Source organism: Acomys russatus, chromosome 23 (genome assembly GCF_903995435.1).
Source record: "Acomys russatus chromosome 23, mAcoRus1.1, whole genome shotgun sequence".
Classification (NCBI taxonomy): domain Eukaryota; kingdom Metazoa; phylum Chordata; class Mammalia; order Rodentia; family Muridae; genus Acomys; species Acomys russatus.
Window position 1 is genome coordinate 37,156,120 of NC_067159.1, and position 14,485 is coordinate 37,170,604.

A 14,485-nucleotide genomic window follows, 5' to 3' on the forward strand; every position below is an offset into this window, starting at 1 on the left:
AACTTGTGCACTGCCCCCTTTAAAAGTCTTTTCTACATCTCGAAAGAAAATTTATCTCCTGTTCCATATTTAGGTTTTGCTAATATTTTATGCATGTAGTCAAGTGAAAACCACACAGGTCAAAGGATATAATGATAATTGAATGGGTTTGGAATCATTCTCAAAAAAAAAAAAAAAAAAAAAAAAAAAATCCCAGCTCCATTTTATAGACCTTGAAAAAAGTTGAAGATAATGATCTTCCTGATATATATATATATATATTATATCTAACATCTACACTTTGCATACTAATTGGAATTCATGTTTATGTTTGCTCACTAAATTTTTCTTTAAGCATGATCTACTTTTGTTTCTTAAAGGAAATGTAGACGCTCCATAGTAGCTGCTCTTAGGCATTGTCTGGAAGCCATTTGGTATACCACTGAGTGACTGGTTTCCCTTACCCAGTTCTTTGAGCTGATGGTTTCCATGAAATTGTCTTTCTGAAAGGAGAATGGGGTACCCTCCTCTTAAAGCAATCATCCTCACGGCGGGGAGTCTGCACAGCAGCTCATGCTGCCTGTAGAACTACAATTACGTGGCCCGCTCAAGTTATGCTGTTTTAAGTAGGCAGGCTGTAAATTTGGACTATTTAAAATAATGTTAATATGTACTGTCTTGTGATTAAAATGGACAGCAAAAGCACTAGAGATAGTCTTAGAAGGCCTCTGCTCCCTCCGGATGTCTGCTTTCCTAAGGTGTCTTTTAGATTTCAGATGCAAGACCACTTTACCGACCCATCCATCGGTCATTCCCATTACCGGCATGCTGACCGAACCATGGGAGTGAACTATGATAACCCAGCATGTTGTGCACTGCATGCTGACAAGCATCAAAGAGGAAGGAGGAATAAAGTAGATCAAGACAGCTTTGAGAGAAACTTCCAGCAGAGCAAATGAGGATGGCACAGCCTATCACTTTTCTGGGTAAGTGTGTACAGCTTCAAGTGATTTATTGAGGATTATACAGCCACATCTAAGGGTGGTGCAAACAAGTCCTTTTTCTTAACACTTCAAAAGGACAAAGGGGATTTCATAGGTTCTGTAAATGGAAAGGAATAGTAGATAATGTAATTAGAATTTAATCTACATTTATATTGAAACTTGAAAACAGGATTCTACCCCACAACAACCCGGGTTCTTGTTTGGCTGGGTAACGGCTCTCCAGGTTTGGAGGGTATGTTTATTGATTCAGTTTGTTTTCCTGCCTTCCTCCCTGTAACCTTTCCACCCTTTAGGTTCTTTCTTCTGGTGGTGAGGATGCTGGGAAGAGAAAGCCAGCAATCTGTCAGTGAGCTTCCTGATTGTCTGGAATCCCTGCTCAAAACAGGAATGGAAGTAGCACCCCTCCCCAATCTGGGTTGGTTAGGTTGGGGTTACCAGCTTGCTCTCTCCTTCCTCTCCAGAGCAATTCATCCCCATCTGCGCTCACCCACCCCTCCTCACTAAGGGTGAAAAGGCTTGCTTAAAATGTGAAAGTGCGATTTTAAACGATTGTTACATTAAAAACTATGCCAGTTGCATCAACTGCTTATCTGGTTTCTGCTACAGAATACCTGACTCCGTCAACTTAAGGAAGGAAGGAAGGATTGATGTCATCTTGCAGTTGGATAGCACAGTCCATCATGACTAGGAAGCTGTGGTAGCAGGGGTTCCAGGCAGGTGGTCATAGTAGCTACAGCTAAGGAGGCGACACCTACTAATGCTGGTGCTCAACTCTTGTCCTACTTTAACTGGGTCCAGGGTCTCAGCCCATGGAATGGTGCTGCCCCCTGTAGGTGGATCTTTCCACCCCACTCAACTCAATCTAGACAATCCCTTGAAGGTTTCCCTAGATGTTTGTCTATTACATCATTCTAGATCTCACCAAGCAGACTATTAAGATTAATCAGTGCTGTTCTGTTCTACCATGTGGGTTCTGGGGATTGAACTAGGGAGGTCAGGCTTGGTGGCAAGCCCCATGACCCACTCATCCATCTCGCTGGTCCCCAGCTTGCTTTTCTAATACTACAGAGGCTTTAAAAAAGTAACACTTAAACTTTAGAAATAGCGTGACCCAGCCAGCTATATAAATACATTTTTTAAAGGTAGAAGAAATTTAAATTTGTGGGCTATGTAGAGTTGTATTGCACCTCCTCAACTCTGCTGACAGAGTAAAAAGCAGCTATAGACAATATACAAGCACATGGATACTGAAATTTTATTTCATAAAAATTTTACAGGATAAAATAATATTTTTCACCCATAATTTTGAGCCAGATTAGGCTTATGACCTAATCTTAAATTTAGTAATTATAAATAATGCCCCTCATTTTTTCTACCTATCAGTCTTTTAATGGCACTGCCACTTTCACCCTCATTTATACTTAGATTTTAACTGTTGTCTTTGCTTCTATATTAAAAACAGATTAATCCTCATACTACATGAACAAATTAATGGACCAAAGAGAGAATTCCAAATAGGCAAGGAAGCCCTCAGACAAGAGGGCTGTGGCAGGTGCTATGTGTTGGCTCATTTACTACAGTTTCCAAGTAGAGTTTGCGCTGCCTTCATCTACCAAGATAGGAAAATCAAAAACTGGAGAGTCATGGAGCTGGAGTTGGATACATGACAGTCATAACTAGTGAGACAGGGAAAACAGAAGTTGGCTAAGGACTCCTAAGAAGACTTTGCTTGTCTAACAGAGGTAGTTGCTCTGCCTCCCCCTCTGTCCCTCCCTCCCTCTCTCCTTCCCTCCCTCCCTCCTTCCCTCCCTCTCCCTTTCTCTCTCCCTCTGTCGTTATTTCTTGCTCCTTACTACAAGATGGGGAGAGCAATCACCATCTCACTCCCACTTGGAAAAAACAATGGGGGACAGAGGCCTTTGCTACATGATTTCCCCCCCATTTTATTTTTATTTTATGTATAAGGGTCTTTTGCCTGCCTGTATGTCTGTGTACCACATTCATAAAGTGACCAAGGAAGCTAGAAAGCTAGAAGAAGTCATTAGATCTGCTGGGATTGTAGTTACAGGTGTTTGGGGAATGCCATGAAGTCCTGGAAACCATGTAGAAGCTGGAAATTGAACCTGGACCCTCTGGAAAAGAAATCAGTGCTCTTTACTGCTAAGCCATATTTCCAGTTCTACTTTGGACTCTTGAGTCAATGTTGCAAATTACCCTCAAATCTTTTACAATTTGTGAAAAATAAATAGGTAATTTTTGCAAACCACAGTATAACTAGATTTTTCTGTTACAGGATAAGTAATTCCTAATTGACTCGGATAGGAAATTGGGATTTTGTAGCAGAAAAATACATTTGCATAAATTCTACTGAGAATAGCATGAACAGCATGATGCCTTTGGTAATAGCAACGATGGAAATAAATTACCAAACTGGACCATCAAGGCTTTCCAAGAGGTATCAGTAAGGGGATAATATATGGACATAACACAAAACTAAGAGCTCTGTAAAACACAGATGGTAACACTAATAGCTAAATAAGAGGTATTTCTAATGGAAAGACTATTCTACTGAGAAAATTAAGGAAAGATCCTTAGATACTCATATAATTTAGGGAAAGTTTCATGCAGTGTAAAACAGACTAGTTAAGCAGAGACTCACATATGTACATACTATGGTGAGACAATAAAAGATCCAAGACTAAGAAAAAGTTTAAACAGCTTGCAGAGACTAAACATAAGTTTCTCGACTTTAGCACGAATTGTATTGTTACTAGAATGTTTAGTGCCAACACTGGGTAATGGAGCATGGCTTTTGTTTTATTTTTTATTTTTATTTTTTGATGGTGAAGATTGAGCCCACAGCCTCACATACCCTAAGTACATATTATATGATACCATCACATATAAGCACATATCACATGTCACTGAATTGTACCCCAGGCCCAAGAATGCTGTTTCAGGGTTTGGGATAAAAAGATATTTGAGTCTAGACTTTTCCTGCAGTATATTATTATTTTGATGCATACAGTGCTTTATCAAGCTTACAATATATGGTTTCTTTAAGTGTAATCTAGGGCAAATATTAGAAAATATGAAAAATGACACAAAATTTGCCTACATATATTGTTGTAAATAAAGTTTTATTGGGGCCCACTTCTACTCATTCATTTACATAGTCTATGGCTTTGTTCCTGGTAGAATGACAGAAAGGAAGGGTTGAGTAGTTATGACAAAGAATGTGTGTTCCAAAAGCCAAAAATATTTACTGAGTGTCATTTAAAAAACACTGGCTAACCTCTGCTCTAGAATAAAATGTTTAAACCAGGAAAGAAATAGAAAAGAAGACTTTAATGTAAACCAATTCAGAATGAGTGAGTAACTTGGTGGCATCTCTCTGCTTAAATATCAAAGGACCAAACCAAGTTGAAACATATTCCCAAAGTCCAGAATTAGAGTATTTTACATCCTAATGCCACGTAATACTTAAGGAGGCATATTTGTAGTTGTGTTTGGCTTTTTAGGACAGTACTTAGGATTTGTTTTTAACAACGTCATCCCTTCTAAGGGACACCATTGCAGACAGAGGCCTGAGTACATGGTGGGAGAAAGTGTTGGGGAAGGCTGAGACATGGAATCACATGTGCTTCCAAGACATGGTGCCAGAGTTGCAGGGAGAGTAGTCAGCATGGGCACGCAGTTAGGCTAGGGCACTGCCTGTCACAGCTCTGGGAAACCCACCAGGCCATTACAAAGGAGAACCTCTTGAGTTGGATTTTTCTATAACTCATGTGACTTTTCTCTGTGAGCAACCCCCACTTTTAAAAGGGGTGCTATAGCTATGAATAGTTCAAAACTCATAGGAAAGTAAACAGGTATGTGCCACCAGTAATTAATGCTAACTAGTGGGGATAAAAAGATCAGAGAAAGAGTAGTCCCCTCCAAATGGGCTTAAGGAGGAGGGAGGTTAAGAAAATGGGAAATAGAAGTATGAGGTAGTCTTCCAAGGATGAATCCAAATACAACAGTGATTATAAGAAATAAAAATGCATAAACAACCAATCCAAAGACAGATGCTCTGATTGGATATTTTTCTTTTTATTTAATTTTTTACATATACATTAATATTATTACACATAATACAACAGATTATCTATAGCAGGAAGAATCATAACACAATCAGGAATTATATAAATGTTACATTCTTAGTGTTTTGGCTATTTGTATTTGACAGCCTTGAAGAAGACATCTTTCCTATCTTGGTGTATCTAAATTTCTGAATGTAAGTCAATCTCCATCACATGTTGTCATTATCAGTGTAGAACTCCAATCTAGACCTATAAACATCTTAACCCCTAAACAATTAAGCTTGATTATAAAACTAAGCTACCTGTCTTCAACTCTCTCAGAGACTTGAGAAGGAATAAACTTGATTATCTGAGCATGCTGGGAGTGCAGGTTAGTAGCTTTCCAATGAAAAGATGACAGAGACAGTTTTCTACCTGAATAGTCACCCAAAACTCTCTATTACATTGGACCATCTTCTTCAGTGTTCTGGCCAAATATATCAGACAGACATATTTTTGAGGCAGGAACTATTGAGGACTTGCTTACTCTGTCTTGTCATAGTTTGACTGTCAACTCTGCCTGCATCCAAGCTTGCCCTTTTTAAGGCAGAATTCTGTCTGTGGTAGAAATTAGGACCTTTTCCCCAGTGGCTAGTTTGCCATATTTTAAGCCACCTCCATAAGGAGATTCTTTGATGCTCATCATCCTCTTTAAGATAGGTTGGGTGTTGCCAGGACTTAACCTGACTCATTGTCAATGAATCTTTAAAGTAACAAAAACATTTTAAAATGCTGTATTCTGTATGTCTCTGGGGTTTTTGAAGACCTTATCTTTCTATAGAGTCATATCTATCGCTGCACCTAAGATGTATATTCTTGTGATAAAAGTAGACTAGCAATTGACATGACTATGATTTAATTTACTAGTGTTTAATTTGTATAAGTTATTTCTCCTAAACAGCTTGCTATAACACTCTCAAAGCATTGGAAGTAAACCTTGCATTATAATTAAGTTACATTGGTACAATAACTCATATTAGAGTATATGTGTGTGTGTGTGTGTGTGTGTGTGTGTGTGTAATGTATGTGAAGAATACTCTTACATTTGAATTCTATACCACTGTATCTAGAACTTATTTTGCATCTATGTACAAAATTCTATACCAGTGAATTAAAAATCTTGTGAGTGACAATTGAGGCATTAATTTGAGGAGTAGAGTCACTAATTAACTTTTTGTTCTATCTTCCCTGTACATTTCTGTATTCCCCCTTCTTTCTTTCAGCCCCTTTCTCCAAACAGGATGTCAATGTCCAGTATGCTGCGAGGAATGCATCCTGTCAGGTCTGATCCAATGTCAGTGCCTGATTCTTTGTTCTGAAAGCATGTAATTTCTCACAAGCATTATACAGTCCTAAAATCATAAGTGTATAAGGTGTGCATGATGCACGGAACAATTAAGGCTGGATTTCTGCTCTTTGTATGAGCAGGAAAAGACATCTGTAAATCTTCATTCATGCCATATGAAGAATGACATCTAATAGTAATTCATATGGGTTCTTTAGTCAACAAGAATCATTGTTTATGCCTAGACATTCATGTTTCAGCTAGTCTCAGAGCTAGTCCCATATGGTAGGATTAGCAATATAAGTTACTTGCTTGTTCTGCTGTTTAAATTCTTCACATCCTGATTGTAGCCCCCTGCCTCATTCCCTGCCGATCCCCCCTCCTGCCCTCTTCCCCTAATATCTGACCTCAGCCTATCAAGTCTCATCTGTATTAGCTGTAATCTCTTCCTCTGTAGCCTGGCATGGCCATCTTGCCAAGGGGAAGTGATCTAAGTTCGGTGGCCAGAGTGCATGTCTGAAATAGTCCCTACTTTCCTCATGTGGGATCCACAAGGAGACTGTGCTACTACATCCGAGCAGTGGGTCTAGGTCCACATCATACATGGTTTTTGCTTAATGTTTCTTACTTTGTTTTGTAGTGTAGTTATCCTGTATTATGTGGCTAATGTCCGATTATGAGTGAATATATACCATGCATGTCTTTCTGGGTCTGGGTTACCTCGCTCAGGATGATCTTTTCCAGTTCCATCCATTTGCCTGCAAATTTCAAGATTTCCTTGTTTTTAATAGCTGAATAGTATTCCATTGTAGATGTACCACAGTTTATTTATGCATTCTTCTGTTGAGGGACATCTAGGTTATTTCCAGATTCTGGCTATTACAAATAAAGCTGCTATGAACATTGTTGAGCAAATGTCCTTGTTGTATGGTGGAACATTGTTTGGGTATATTCCCAAGTATGGTATGGCTGGGTCTTGAGTTAGAGTTATTCCCAATTTGCTGAGAAAACACCAGATTGATTTCCAAAGTGGTTGTACAAGTTTGCACTCCCACCAGAAGTGGAGGAGTGTTCCCCTTTCTCCACATCCTTGCCAGCATGTGCTGTCACCTGAGTTTTTGATCCTAGCCATTTGGATAGCTGTAAGATGGAATCTGAGAGTCGTTTTGAGTTGCATTTCCCTGATAACTAGGGATGTTGATCATTTATTGTTTCTCAGCCATTCGATATTCCTCTATAGAGAATTCTGTTTAGTTCTGTACCCTAGTTTTTTTCCTTTTTAAAAATATGTTTTATTAATTTATTAATATTACATCTCAATTGTTATCCATTTCTTGTATTTTCCCATTCATCCCTCCTTCCATTTTCCTCTTACTCCCTCCCCTATGACTGTGACTAAGGGGGACCTCTTCCTGTATATGCTTATAGGGTATCGTTTTTTCTTGGTAACCTACTATCCTTCTCTGAGTGCCACCAGGCCTCCCATCCAGGGGATGTAGTCAAATATGGGGCACCAAGTTCATGTAAAAGTCAGACCTCACTCTCCACTCAACTGTGGAGAATGGGCAGTTTGGGTCCAGAGACCTGTACCCTATTTTTTAATTGGATTATTTGGTTTAGTGGTGTTTAGTTTCTTCAGTTATTTATATATTTTGGATATTAGCCCTTCATCTGATGTTGGGTGGTGAAGATCTTTTCCCAGTCTGTAGGCTGTTGTTTTGTTTTGTTAACAGTGCCCTTTGCCTTACAGAAGCTTTTCAGTTTCATAAGGTCCCATTTATTGATGTTTGATCTTAGGGCTTGAGTTGTTGGAGTTCTGTTCAGGAAGTTATCTCCTTTGCCAGCGAGCTCAAGGCTCTTTCACACTTTTTCTTCTAACATATTTAGTGTGTCTGGTTTTATGTTGATGTCTTTAATCCATTTGGACTTCAGTTTTGTACAGCGTGATAGATATGGATCTATTTTCATTTTTTTTTTTTTTACATGTAGCCATCCAGTTAGACCAGCATCATTTGTTGAAGATGCTATCAATTTTCTATTGTATGGATTTGGCTTAATGTCAAAAATTAAGTGTCCATAGGTATGTGGGTTTATTTCTGGGTCTTCAGTTTGATTCCATTGCTCAACCAGACTATTTCTAGGCCAGTACCATGTTGTTTTTATTATTGTTACTCTATAGTATAGCTTGAGATCTGGAATGGAGATTCTCTAGAAGATCTTTTATTGTGTAGGATCATTTTAGTTATTCTGGGTTTTCTGTTTTTCCATATGAAGTTGAGAATTGATCTCTCAAGGTCGTTAGAGAATTGTGTGGGTATTTTGATGGGAATTGCATTGAATCTGTAGATTGCTTTAGGTAAGATGGCCATTTTTACTATGTCAATTCTCTTGATCCATGAGCATGGGAGATCTTTCCATCTTCTAAAATCTTCAAATTCTTTCTTCAGAGATTTGAAGTTTTTTTCATACAAATGTTTCACTTTCTGATTGGAGTTACACCAAGATACTTCATATTATTTATGGCTATTGTGAAGTGTGTTGTTTCCCTAACTTCTTTCCTCAGTCTGTTTGTCACTTGTATACAGGAGGGCTACTGATTTTTAAAATTGATTTTGTATCCAGCCACTTTGCTTGAAGGTGTTATCAGCATAGGAGTTTCTTGATAAAATTTTTGGGGTCACTTATGGAAACTATCATATCATCTGCAAATAGTGATAGTTTAACTTCTCCTTTTCTGATTTGTATCCCCTTGATATTCTTTAGTTGTCTTATTGCTCTAGCTAGGACTTTAAGTACTATATTGAATAGCTATGGAGAGAGTGGGCAGCCTTGTCTTGTCCCTGATTTCAGTGGAATTGATTTAAATTTCTCTTCTGGTTGGATTTTTCAGTGAGAGTTGGTTCGTTAAGAGTCAAACAAGTGTATGCTTTGGAAATGTAGAAATGTAGGCACAAGGTGGGGATTGTCAAGTCATAGTTATTTCCAGGCTCTGCCTGTGTTGAATTAATTATCTGAACCAAAGTAATGTTAAATGTCCTAGAGTCAGAGGCAGGTGGCCTACGGCTCCCTCACAAGTTAGGGTCTATTACAGCAGTGCCTTTGCTTAGCAACATCCTAACACAATGATTGAAAGGACATTGTTGGGCTTCTTTTCGAGACAGCCGACTCTTTCATTTTATTTTATATGACAAGTGTCTGCCTTGGTTAAAAAAACAATACTCAATGACACAATAGGAAATAGCAATGGCTTTAGAAACAGGAACTGGATGAACTTGTTCAGAGTGAATTTATCACACTGGGACTATCAAACATGACCTAGGACGATGAAAATATGCCCAGATTTACAGAATATTTCATTCTAATATTTTACCTACAAATTGACTAATTAATTATGATGACAAACAGAAGCTTTATTTCAGTGAGTCTATTATTATACAACTGACTTCACTAAACCTTATTTATTCTTTATTGTTTTGATTCATTAACTTTTAAGATAATAATACCAGGCATGGGTGTATATTCTGGTTACCCCAGAGTCTCACAAGTTCAAAGCCAGACTGGGTGATCTGAGATCCTGTCCCAAAAAACCAAAAAACCAACAAAACAAAACAAAACCAAAAACCCAAAAGTAAAGAATAAAAATGTTAAAAAGAATAAAAAAATTGGTGGAGTTTTCCATGAACTTTGTTCTATTCTACTTAATGTTTTTTTTTAAATTGGGTTTCAAATTACTGAATATGATCTAGTTTTAACCAGACAGCAAGAATTACACTCATTTCCCATGTCTGTAACTAAAACTATATTTTTACAAAAAATAATGGGAACATATAATAGGGAATATCATGGAAATATTTTCTAATTTTCAACAACAATGAACATCTACCTCCATAATGCAGCTCAGTGTGCTGAAGTAAAGTCATACAGAGGGCACAAGCTCAATAAACAAAAGCCATTGTAAAGTGTATTTCCTGATGCTGGTGACTATTTTGGTCTTTCATCAAAGTGCCAGAGCTGCTTGTGTCTGAGAACGTTCACATGGTGGAATTTCTCACTTGCAGCAGTTGCTAAACAGGTAATGGCAACAGGAGAGAATGTTGGTATTGACAGAATAGTCACCTCATGACCAATGACTTCAGTTTCCTGTTCATCTGCAGATGGATTTCAGCATAAAATACTCGAGCCTCCAGATAAAACTCCAGTAGTGTTTGGAGTATGGAAAATTGTGAAAAATTAGCACTGTGTGTTTACAAAAGGTGTGTGTGTGTGTGTGTGTGTGTGTGTGTGTGTGTGTGTGTATGTGCGTGTGTACGGAAGTGTGCACAACACAAGCATGTACTTGTGTATAAACACAGGAGGCAGGGTCCCACTCTGATTGGGGAGCTCATTGCTCTGCTAGGCTGGTCGACCAGTTGTCTCTGAGGATGCCCTGTCTGTGTTCCAAGCACTGGGATTATGATCTCATGCCACCAGGTCCAACTTTTAAGTGGGTCCTGGGGATTGAAATTTAGGTCCTCATGCTTGTACAGCCAGAACTTTACTGTGTGAGCTATTTCCCCAGCCCCACAAAGTATTTCAGACTCTACCAGGTCAAACAAGTCACATATATTTGGAGGTAAAAAATTGATATTATACTTAGCTGTAAAGTTAGCATTGTGTGTTCAACAATAAGCTATATATGAAGCCTACGGAGATGGTTGTGGCAGGAGAAGAGGGGCGAGAAAAGACTGGAAGACAAGGCAGAAGCATTACTGGGTCAAGCCTAGAGAGAACCATAAAGAGAAAAGCAAAGAGGCCCTTTTGTAAGGGTAGTATTCAGCACTGCTCATCGTGGAGTTTGTATTTGTATTGCTAAGGAGTGAGTTTGTGTTGCTAAAGATGGGGCCAAGGAGACATCTTGGTGGGTAAATTGCCTGCTATGTGAGTGAGAGGGTCAAGATGCCATGGCGAGTATCTGTAAGCCCAGTGCTCCTGTCTTATTCACTTTTCTATTGCTGAGAAGAGACATCATGAGCAAGGAGACCTACAGAAAAAACAGTTTACTGGTAGCTTACAGTTTCAGAGGGTCGGCCATAATCTTCATAGTAGAGAGCATGGAAGCAGGCAGTCATAGCACTGGAGAGTAGCTGAGAGCTTACACTCTGATAGATAAACAAGAAGAGAAGAGAGAGGGCTAACTGGGAATGGTGTAAACTCTTGAAATGTCAGAGCCCATCTCCAGTGACACCTCTACTACAACATGGACACACCTCCTAATCCATTCAAATGGCTCCACCAACTGGGGACCCAGTATTCAAATAAATGAGGCTGTGCGGGGGGGGGGGTCATTGTTTTCTTTCAAACCACCACATTCTATTCCCTGGCTCCCATAAGTTCATATATTTGAATATTTGGTCCCAGTTGGTGAAATTATTCAGGAAGAATTAGAAGGTATTATTATCAGCATTATTGGAGGAGGTGTGTTACTGGAGGCAGGCGTTGTCAAAAGTCTATTGACAGTTCTCAGTTAGCTCTCACTGTGCCTTGTGGTTGTGTCCCAAAATGTCAGCTCTCAGTTATTGCACTAGTGCCATACCTGCCTGCCTTCTGCCCTGCCTCCCACCATGTTGGAAACTCATCCTCCAGGAGCTTTAAGCCCCAATAACTCTTCTATGAATTGTCTTGGTCCTAGTATCTTTTTATAGCAATAGAAACCAACTAAGACAGCTACTAAGGTGAAATGTGAAGTGCATGCATATCAGGAGCTAAGAACATTAGGGAGAGGTCCAGAAAATGCCCTGTCAATTTTGCTATGTGAAGACAGTGCGATGGCAACTGTCCTTGAACAGAATGTGGCTTTTCTCCAACAGTGAGTCCACTAGGATCTGAAATTTTAGATTTCTTAGGTCCTAATGTTGTGAAAATGGTGTTTGGTCCAAACCTTTTTGCTATATCAGCTCGTTCTAATGAACACTGACATTTTGTTTGAGTAGAAAACAATGTGAGTTTTATACCTCTCCTTCTTTCTCTGTCTTTACAGATATGTGCTGTTTATTTCACATTTGAATGAGAAAAATATAGAGAACTTGTTTTGTGCCAGGCATTTTGCTTTATGTAATAGTTAATTTGCTTTTCAGGATGAAGTGATCCTTTTTACAGTGCGTACAGTTTTACTGGTGGAGATTGGAAAACACACAAGCACCTACAATGTGATATGTAGTTGTAGAATGATTGGAGGTCCACAGACTTGACTCTGTTTTGAAAATCAAAGAACCATACTTGCAGAAAATAATGTCTGTATTTGAGACCTGGAGCTCATGTACAATTAGTCTGGAGAAGGCCAGTAGGTATGGAGTGTGGGATGTAGAAATGTACTCCAGGCCAGTAAATTGTAAGCTCAAGGCTCAGGCTATGAAAACTGCGGCTTTGCATGGAACTGTCCATTCCAGTTCACAACTATAGTGCTGCGTTGAGGAATGGAATGAGAGTGATTAGATTGTTAGGAACTACTCCATAATTCATGGCAAGGAATATGCATTTCAGGCAAAGCCTTGGAAGCCAGTGGAGTGTTTAATCAGGGATATATGATCTGATTTATGCTCTCAGGCCACCACGGGAGAAGTTTGAATAGTGGAAACTGGAAAGGAAAAAAAATTTAGAGCCAAGGGAGAAGTTGGGAAGATTTAGCTCCTACTGTAGAAAGCAGCTGCCCGTGTTGGGCTATTTGGATATTTGCAGGAATTGGAGTTTGTGACGAATTAGACATAGAGAGCTCAGGCCCACGCATCATTAAATTAGTGGTGGATGGTGATAGTCAAAGGGAGACTATGCTGTCAAAGGTTTTAAAAGTGAAATTGCCTCCATGCTGTTCTTGCATTAGTTTCTGCCTTGTGGACTGTCATTCATCTTACTCTATGGTCCACAGTTTGGCTTACATGTTAAGACATCTTGCCATTATCCAAATGTCTTTGATTTCTTTTCTGATGTATTTTGTTTTCACTCTCATGTGTTGGAACTCAGTCATTTAATTATGACATAACCACAGTCACATCAGAATCAGGGAAGATGTAATTACCTCCACACGCCCTCTCAAGATTGGGGCCAATTACCATCCATTTCCTTATAGAACTCTTGAGACAATAAACAGGGCTCATGCCCAGCAATCCTGATATGCCCACTCTTCACCCTCCCAATGGAATGCAATGCCCTCTTGCTGAAGGAGCAGTTGTAATGTGCCTGCTGTGGGTGAGAAGGCATGAAAAGGCTGTTTGATCTGAAGGTGGAGAGTCTACAGGGGGATTCCCATGGTGAACATCTTCCTCTTTATGGCATAGAGCGGCTCATCCTGATGAACAGCGTCTTCTATGTGAATACAGGGATTTACCCCAAACAGCAGATGGACTAGATAATATATTGCCATCCGTGAAAGTAGCAAATACAGGACACAACCAAAGGAAGCTTGTGGCAAGAGTTGCATTTCCCCAGCACTGGGTGATAAGGCAAGCAGCTGAGACTTAGCTGTCTGCCAAGAAAAGACTTGCTCACATCTGGAGGGAATTACAGTGAGAGAAAGACGTGCATATGCTATCCTCTACACTGTCCTATGAATTGGCAAGAAGAGTGGAAGAAAGGAAGAGCTGGAGATGTTGGCTTCCTCTTATGCTTGGAGAGTGTATAAGGGAAAGAGAGGACAAATCAGATTTGTGACAAACAACTTCTGCGATCTCCAAACTAGGAGCCCATGGGAAGAATAAGGCAGTGAGGAGAGTGAGGTGAAAGTGATTAAAAAAAATTTACTCAAGCCTGACCTTAAATACAAAGAACAGGAAAAGTCCATGGTTCAGGATCAAAAAGGAGCCTTAGTAATGGCCAGGTATAGGAAACTATGATATGGTGAGCAGTTTGCCTTAAGTCCCTTGAAGTGGGAATGACTTTTAAGCTAGAAATGAAAGAACCACTGTCAGCCTGATTTTTGAGGTTATGGGACATGGGGCAGATAAGATCAGTTTGAGTGTAGTGAAAACATAGACAACGAGTAATACAGCTTCCTATTCTGACTTGTGATAGGTCCTACCATAAAATTTACTGAGGATGGATGTACTCTGCATGCCAGGGTT

General features: G+C 39.4%; 1 long non-coding RNA gene across 1 annotated transcript in view; it reads left to right on the forward strand.

The window, feature by feature from the left end:
• The first annotated feature begins 829 nt into the window (after nucleotides 1-829).
• LOC127206697 (uncharacterized) overlaps nucleotides 830-14,485 on the forward strand; it is a 196,895-nt gene continuing 183,239 nt past the window's right edge. Inside the window, exon 1 of the long non-coding RNA XR_007832818.1 lies at nucleotides 830-965. This is a non-coding gene — a long non-coding RNA (uncharacterized LOC127206697). The remainder of the gene's footprint in view (nucleotides 966-14,485) is intronic.